The sequence below is a fragment of the Mus caroli genome, chromosome 16, assembly GCF_900094665.2.
Source record: "Mus caroli chromosome 16, CAROLI_EIJ_v1.1, whole genome shotgun sequence".
NCBI lineage: Eukaryota > Metazoa > Chordata > Mammalia > Rodentia > Muridae > Mus > Mus caroli.
In genome coordinates, this window is record NC_034585.1 from 60,898,352 (window position 1) to 60,906,942 (window position 8,591).

Here is an 8,591-nt window from a genome sequence, read left to right on the forward strand (position 1 = left end):
AGATGGTCCATCCTTTTGTCTCAGCTCCAAACTTTGTCTCTGTAACTCCTTCCATGGGTGATTGTTTCCAATTCTAGGAAGGGGCAAAGTGTCCACACTTTGGTCTTCGTTCTTCTTCAGTTTCATGTGTTTTGCAAATTGTATCTTATATCTCGGGTATTCTAAGTTTCTGGGCTAATATTCTCTTATCAGTGAGTACATATTGTGTGAGTTCTTTTGTGATTGTGCTACCTCACTCAGGATGATGCCCTCCAGGTCCATCCATTTGCCTAGGAATTTCATAAGGAACGCATAAGTTGGCCTTTCAAAAGTGGAAGGACAAAATTTAGCCCAGTGTTTCTTAAACTTTAAAATTCACAAGGATCATTTGAGGATTTTTTTTTTTAAGGTGGATTCTGATCTGTGTGTTAAGATGGGAAAGATTTTGGCTTTCAGTTTGAGAAGTTTCAGCACACACTTCTTAACTTTATTGTTGGGTTTGTTGTGAGGCAGAGCAAGGTGATGGAAGCTGGAGTGGGGGTGGGAGGTTGGGGGGCAGTTGAGGCAGAGCGGAAACCAAGGATCCCCTTCCTGGTCACCTACTGTTCCTGCCTCCCAGAATAATCTCACCATATTATAAATTCACTAAAGGATTAATACATTGATTGAGCCTTCAGAATCCAACCACCTCCCTGGAGCCCACCAGCTTAGGTAACTGAGCTTCAGTCTTCAGGGAACACCACAGGTTAAACCACAAGAGCCTGATGAAGCCTGAAAGTGAGTTGCTAGCGAACATAAAGATGGGCACAGCATTCCTGGCACTACCTCTTGTGTATTAACATGGCTCTGGCTTTTCTTCCTGTGATAAAAAACAAAAAACAAACAAACAAACAAAAAAAAACAAGGAAAGTTTTCATCATAAGATGTGAGTGTCTCTAGAGTGCATTCAACATATCAATTTCTCTACTCTTGTGCTCTTTCCTTCACACTGATGAAATCTCTGTTCTTTGTCTCAGTGCTCACTTTCTCTATAGTGATTAGATGACATGATCCTCTCTACGGGGATAACAATGCCTAGATCTACACAATGTACCTCTAAGATGTGGCTTTGCTTTACCATCTGCTTTACTCTGCACAAAGGAAGCAGCTCTATAAAGAGCATGTGTGTCTGCCTCTTCATTAAACCTATTGTTTCAAGTATATTTTGAATAGTAAAATACTTTTAAAAAAGTAAATTTTTATTTTTCATACTATATCAGAAAATTTAGAATGGCTCGTATGGTAATATAAAAATATCTATCTAACATTGTGACTTCATAAATGTAGCAGTTCTGATTTTGTAATAATAACTGATCCCGGACTAGGTTTTATGCGTCCAAAATGATGGTAGTCAGCTAATTTTGTAAACAAAATATTTAGAGACATCTGTCTAAAGAATAAAGGTAAAATAACTTCTACCTAATTTGTAGTAAATTGTAAATCACTAATTACATAGATCAATGTTATCTCTATTGTGCTATTCTTTATATAGTAGCATATAATTTAGAAATGGTTTGATACACAATTAGAGAAGTTGGCATGGTGGAGCAATGTTTGTGATTATCATATACAATTTCAGATGATTAGCACATAACATTTCAATGGTAATATGAGCTTTTTAACCTAGTCTGTGGCAACCACATATGCCATTTGGACCAGCTTTAAATGGTTATGAAACTATAGCAATCTCCAGTTTTAGATGGAAGTTATTTGCAATTAATGTGGAGGCAAAGAGGCGTATCTTTGATAGTCACCAGCTGTAGCTTAACTTCAACAGACTTTACGAGTTTAATGTCTGTATTATGCGCATTGCAATTTAATAGGCAACTATGTAAACTTTCATATGTTAATTTTTAATGCAAATAATAATTTACGCATAATAAAATTCACAAACTCTGAGTTAATGTAGGCATTTTTCAAATTCATAATACTGTTAGCCACTAGGCAAGTTAAGGCAATTGCAAATCAGTCAAACTGGCTTCTGAAGTGACTTAAATTTTTTATATAAGTATTTGTTCACATAACTAATGATCATTATGTTAAACCCAGACAAGAGAGATGTGTATTTTCTAAAAACATACAGTAAAAATAAAGTGAATTAACACATGCCTCTGAAAACCTTAGTGTATTCTGACCTTTGCCACTCAGGGATATAGTTTTCCATATTGGCTTATTGCTAATTAAAGTGGGAAGTAGATTCAGTTTTCTCAGGTCCAGCCATCCCTTAAGGTTTTTAATTCTATTGAATTTTCCATTGCCTTACTGGTTTATATTTGCAAATAATTATGATACTTACTAGATTATTGACTCCTAGTGTTTGTCTTGCAGTGACATTAGGAGAGTATAGTCCCATCAGCTAGGCAATGCTTTTCATGTATGCTTAAGACTAAGACGGGTTGTGCGGAACTTCTCCAATTGTTTTTCATGTAAAAATGAAAATCTCTGAAAAATTAGTTACTCCAATATAAATTGCTTCATGTGCATGGTCTAAAAGGTTGTGTAGGCAAATTGTTCCCTTGAAGAAAGCATTCTTATTAGCATGTCAGAGACTCACAGAAAGTCCAAAAATGGTGAAACTTTTGCTTATCTTTCCTGCTGAGAATCTTTTATTTTGGTGCTTTGTAGTCTAGGAGCCTCTTCTCAGCCTAAGCAGTAATTACCCCCTTTTCAGAAGACGAAACAATGAGAGAGTTGGGCAAAAAGAAAAGGATTAATAAGGAAAAGAGAATTTTGGCCTGCTTCATGCAAGTTAATACTGTTAAAAAGGTGTACTCTAATTTAGGCATTATCCTTCTGTGTAATTAAGAGCCTTCCCATTAGACATTGTTGTCTGAATACTTACCAGGAGGTTCTGTTCGCAGATTTTAGAACACACAGTTCAGGGAACCCATGAGGAATTTTTTTCCCTTTAGGAATTTTGATGATGCTTATTTCTCTCTCAAACTTTAATCTCACATTCCAAATCTGCAATCTCTTGAGAGTTTGAATCTTATTTTATTCCTTTCTTTTGTCTGTTACTTTGACTTTATTTTATTGTTGCCATTAGAATTGGTTTTTGCTTTGTTTGGTTTTGAGACAATGTTTCATGAGCCCACACTGACCTTGGATTTACTGCATAGTTTTGAGGATGAGTTTGGACTCCTGGTCTTCCTTCTTCTTCCTTCTGGGTACTGAGATGGTAGATTTTCATTGCTATACTCAATTTGCATTTCCTCTTTACAAATTTTCAAAGATTATTTTACCTGGCATATTAAAAATAGACTTTGTTATACTTTACTCATATTTGCTCCCTTACTCTTCTGCCACTCCCACCTATTTCTTTCTTTAAGTATTCTTAATGTTGACCATGTATGCATAGCTTGTATTTGGATCTGCATAGGAGAGAAAACAAATTGTATTTTGTTCTCTTAGCCACAATTACCTTCTCTTGTTCACATCTTTAGGCCATTTCCTCTCTGCCTTCATTCATTATATATATATTATGTATATATTTTATATTATATATGTGGTATATATTACATAATACATATATNNNNTNNNTATCTATCTATCTATCTATCTATCTATCTATCTATCTATCTATCTATCTATCTATCTATCATCTATCTATCTATCTATCTATCTATCTATCTATCTATCTCTCTATCATCTATCTATGTAAAATAGTAGAGTCCAGGAGACAGTACTGGTTACACTAGTGATACTGATGCTGGAGTTATATGCAGTTGTGAGCTGCCTAGTATGGGTACTGGAAACTGAACTTGGGTCCTCTGTACAAGAACAGTACATGTATTTACCACCAGGCCTACTTACTTTATTTAACATGATGGTCTCCAAGTACATATATTTTCTTGTTAGCAACACAATACTTCTTTATTTCCAAATAAAACATACCTATGTATCCCCTGCCCATATATGTATCACATATTCATTATCATTCTTTTGTTTTGTGACATCTAGGCTGGCCCTGTATCTTGGTATTACAAAGAGTGCTAAAATTAAACATGAATGTGCAAATGTCTCTGAGATAGTCTTTATGAGAGAAGGGCCCACCTTTTGATTTTGTAGATTTTGCAAAGACTAAGAGAATGGGAGGATCACTGTGACACAGTATGTTATAAGCTATCATCTGTTATTCAATATTATTAATAGTGGAGAGTGCCATGACATTCATGATTTTGAAAGTCAGTAACTTATATGTGAATTCACTCAATTATTCAGTCATCTAAATCTCTACCATTGTTATCTGATAGTGCTTACACACACAGACACACAGACACACACACACACACAGACACACACACACACACACACACAGACACACACACACACACACACACACACACACAATCTGTTTTAATAAAGTATAAGGGAACCATAGTCTTTCATTTTAAATTTATAGAAGAATCTCTACTTCTTAAACTTTTTAACCAGAAAAGTGGACTTTTAGTCTTGAGTCAGGATAGAGAATGCTTTAAGTCTTGTGCAGATGTTGTTGGCCACTCAACATCTATCTCCTTTCTATTCTCATAATCTTATTTTTTCTTTGTTTGCAACAAAAACTGACAGAGGCTGAGAAATAATGGTGCAGGCTCAGTCAGTTCTAGATTTCTGTTCTTTGCCCTAATTTTCATTGTTGCTAATGATGACCAATAATATCTCAATGATCATGTATGCAAGAGTTTTGTTTCTTGGCTAGAGCAGAGTGATGACCAGCATCCCTTCCCATTCTCTCCCTGTCTCTTCATCTAAGGCAGGCAGAATGTCTGTGGACCAATTTTTACCTTAATCTACTATTTATAAGGTAAATTAATGTGCTAAAGAAGGCATAGTGGAAAAGAAAGGAAACAATTCCTTGATGATATTTTTTTCAACTGAGTGAACTGTAGTCATTTCCAGTCATATACTTAGCATTTAGGAAAATAAGTCTCACTTAGTGTATATAATTAAAAATTGGATTTTTGACTCTTGTTGTGAAGTCTTCTTCTAATAAATGTATGCATACCTGACTTCTAGAGTACATTTAACAACCACATAGGCTAAATGGGAGATCTACCATAAAAGTTCTGGTTGCAGTTATATGTATGAGCAATGTATTACAAAATATTAATAGGTTATTGGGGTTGTGATAGGAGGACAGGGGAATGAAGGGAGTATGGGAAGGGATTCAAAAACACCAAAAAAAATTTTAAAAGTTATGCAGGAACCTAATATTGTAGAAACTTTGATATATATGTGTGTGTGTTAAAAGAGATAATATGGAATTATCCTATAATGGGGGAACAGTGAATGTCCTTTCAGATGAACACTATGGATTAACAAATGAAAAGCCCATTTTGAAGAATGAGTTTTCTCTTTTGAATTTAGGTGAATAGGCTATTGACAATGCTAATGCTCACCCTCAAGAATCTGATGGTAAGACTATAACTGAGGACGTCACACACTAGCAACACAAACCATGGAGAAGCTAACTTGGTGCTCCTTGTCAGTTTTGGAAGTTGCTATGCATTGTACGGGAGGAGAAAAGCATCCATCTCCCTTATCAGCAGTTGTGAACCTTTAGAGTGACAGAAATGATTTGCCCTGGCAAGACATAAGCAGCATGCGATCGTGACACAAATGTCATCGGAGTAAACAAACACCTTCTGAATGGATGTACGTTTCACTACAAGACACCCATTCCTGGTACCATTTTCTGACTGAGAATAATTTATTTTCCATAGACTGTAATAACTTTAGTGGTATTTTTCTTTGTTATTCTCCTCAAAAAGGGAAACATATTGATCTACTAAGGAAGAGGCAAGTTCAGCAACCTTGAACTTTGAAGAGATTCAAGGTCTTTCTGGCATACCATTTAAAACATGAGACATTGTATGTTCACTGAATCATGAGCTGCAATATATATATATTGCATATATATATATATGTATATATATATATATGAATATATGATTATGGGATGTTTTAGAAGAAATAATAGTAGGTGAGAATTGTGAGTTCAAACATTTAATTACATAAAAGCAAAGACTCGGTTTATATTTTAATGCAATTTCTTCATAAAACATTGCCACCCACGACTCAATGTAGGTGACCTTATCCGAAATGCCCAACAGTGGGGAGATGGAACCTGAAGAGAGCACCTCCAGGAGTTTGACAGGGGCTCCGGTGGAGGAATATGGACACCAACCCACTTCTTAAATATTTGACCCAGAATTGCTTCTGTCTAAAAGAAATACAGGGACAAAAATGGAACAGAGACTGAAGTAATGCAGGATCAGTGACGGGCCCAACTTGGGATCTGTTCCATGGGTAGGCACCAAACCCTGACACTATTACTGATGCATTGTTGTGCGTGTAGACAGGATCCTGGCATGGCTGTCTTCTGAGAGGCTCTACCTGCAGCTGACTGAGAAAGATGCAGATACTTACAGCCAACCATTGTATTGAGGTTGAAAACCCCTATGGAAGAGTAAGGAGAAGGATTGAAGGAGCTGAAGGGTATGGCAACCCAATAGGAAAGACCAACTATGTCAACTAACCCAGATTCCAGGGAGATCCCAGAGACTGAGCCACCAACCAAGGGCCATACATGGGCTGGTCCAAGGCTTCCGGCACATATGTAGCAGAGTGCTGACTGCCTTGTCTGGCCCAAATGCGAAAGGATGTGCCTAATCCTGTAAAGACTTGATGTCTCAGAGAAGGAGGACAGGGTAGGAGCTGGGAGTACACACCCTCACAGAGGTGAAGTGGAGGGGGAATGGGGGGGGGTGAACTCTCCGAGGGATGGACCAGAAGGAGGGGCAAATTTAGGATGTAAGTAAACAAAATAATTAATTAAGAAAAGAGAACCCACGCTTGACTGAATTTTTTTTTTCCTGATTTTACCAATGGATAGGAGCCTATGTAATTTATGTTCTCAGGAGACTGTATGGAATTTATCTGTTTATGTTCATTGTGAGGTCTTGTAACATTCTTCATACATTAAAAAAAATTAACTGAAAGAAAGAAGTTTATTCTTGGAGGATCGTCCTCAACGAGAGCAGCTGGCGATTGTCAGTACAAGGTGAAAACCTATGGTCATGCTTGTATGTGTGATTTACAGCTATTACAGAGAGCAAAATCAATAGAGCTGTAGGGAACCTCATGGCCACTCAAAATGCTGCATTTTATTTATGGCACAGAAACACTGGCACCCCATGGAAATAAACTGAGAACTAACTGAAGCATTTGGAAGCCTTGCATCTTTTAGAACAAGGTCCTTCAAGTCAGGAACGCTTGCTTCTGCTCTGTGAATAATGTTGTTATCAGTATGTAATGGTTAATGTTAGGATATGCAGCAGGTGTTGCTCTCATTTAAAAATGCAGAGACTCAATACTGTTGCTGAGTGTTTAGGGTTCACAATTTTGCTTTGCTTGTACTTCTTTTAAAAGTTTTTTTTTATTTTGCATTAAAAAAATTGTGTGTGTGTGTGTGTGTGTGTGTGTGTGTGTGTTGGAGAGAACACATGTCTGCATGTGCCACAGCACAGATGTCAGGGTTAGGGAACAATACACAAGAGTCAGTTTTCTCATTCTACGGTGTGGTTTCTGGACTCTGAATGCAGGTCTTCGGGCTTGGTAACCAGCCATCTTACACCATGAGCCATCTTGCCTGCCTGTCCTTCTTATCTTCAAAATATGTGTTCTGGAAGTGACCACTCCTAAGCTGCTTGCCCTTTCTTCAGACTTGGGATTTTGAAATTCTTTATACTCTTAGAGCTTGAATTATTTTCTATAACATAAATTTGATATTTCATATTTCCATGAAACTTTTACTTGACTCTTAGAGGGTTCTATATCTCAGTATTTAATGAGAATTGTTTCTCAATTGACTAGGTTATCATACCAAAATAATTCAGGTTAGCTACTGCACCCCCCCTTTAAATCTGAAGCTAGGCCAATTTTAGTACTCATTGAATAAGCTGTTAATTGAGGGAATGGCCTTGAATTCCTGTTTCTTCTGCCTCTATCATCTAAGTGCTGAGATTACAGGCATGTACTACCACATTCCTGACTTGCTTGCTCATTTTTATCATACACAGAATGTTTTCCTATACTATTGTTTGATACACATGGATTTACTTGACATTTGCTGAGCATATCATCTGTTTGCATCTTTAATATGCTCACATGTTAACTTCTGTGCCTTGATTAAGAGGAGCTAGAGAAAGTACCCAAGGAACTAAAGGGATCTGCAACCCTATAGGTGGAACAACATTATGAACTAACCAGTACCCCGGAGCTCTTGACTCTAGTTGCATATGTATCAAAAGATGGCCTAGTCGGCCATCAATGGAAAGAGAGGCCCATTGGACATGCAAACTTTCTATGCCCCAGTACAGGGGAACACCAGGGCCAAAAAGTGGGAGTGGGAGGGTAGGGGGGGGAGGATATGGGGGGCTTTTGGGATAGCATTGGAAATGTAAATGAGGAAAATACCTGTCTTAGTCAGGGTTTCTATTCCTGCACAAACATCATGACCAAGAAGCAAGTTGGGGAGGAAAGGGTTTATTCAGCTTACACTTCCATACTGC